We start from the raw sequence: 997 nt of genomic DNA, 5'->3' as shown, positions 1-997 counted from the left end.
ACAACGAGAGATACATGCATGATATATGTTTATTGATAAAGGAATAAAATGAAAATCATACCTTTAAGACGATCGGATCAAATATGGCTGCAAGGATCTTGTCTCACTATCTCACGTTTCGAGATGGAGAATTGCCGTGAAACAAGACCGTTGATTTATGAACACGATCACACCACAAACCACTCGTTGATTCAAGACTATGACTCTAAGTGTTTTGGGATTAGAGAGTGGGCTCTTTTTCAAAAACCTAAGGAAACAATTTCCTTCCAATTTTGTTACAAAATCCGGCCACCTTAGGAAGAGAATGAGAGTGGGATATTTTTTTCTTAGCCACCACTAGGGGTTTTCAATAATATCTTTTTATAAGAGGAAATTTGAAAACTCAAACCCTGGATGGGATTTCTGAATTTTCCTTTCTCTTTTTAATCAAAATCCGAATTCCCTCTTGCCTTAGGGATTTCTAAATTTTTCCTTCCCCTTTTATTGCCAAATCAAATCATGTTCAAATTCTATTTTGAATTTTAAATTAATCACCATTAATTTCAAAATTTAAATTCATTCTTTTTATTTTTCAATTATCAAATAAATGAAAAATAACATAATGAATTTATTTAAACACAATTATGTAACAAAACATCAGTTTCAATTTTCCCACTTATTAGAGCTAGCCTTAAGACCGAATGGACCCATATGAACAAAGCTATGGAATTACAATACTCGACTAATTTATCCCGATAAGTTATCGACGTATTTAATTCCGACATCGTACAACTCCACTAAAGGTTCGATGCCGACTAATCTCTTGATTCATATGCACTATTTTTCTGATGGTGTTGATACAATTTATCACATGGTCCACAGAATAAATGCACTATTATCCTTCGTAAATATCAGTGACTAGAATGGTATAGAAAATTACCGTTTTACCATTCCAGTCATTGTTTCCTCAACTCCTTTATATGACTGTGAATAAGAACGACATATGTTCGTAAGATGT

Source organism: Morus notabilis, unplaced genomic scaffold (assembly GCF_000414095.1).
Source record: "Morus notabilis unplaced genomic scaffold, ASM41409v2 Scaffold49, whole genome shotgun sequence".
Classification (NCBI taxonomy): domain Eukaryota; kingdom Viridiplantae; phylum Streptophyta; class Magnoliopsida; order Rosales; family Moraceae; genus Morus; species Morus notabilis.
This window is presented reverse-complemented; position numbering follows the sequence as displayed.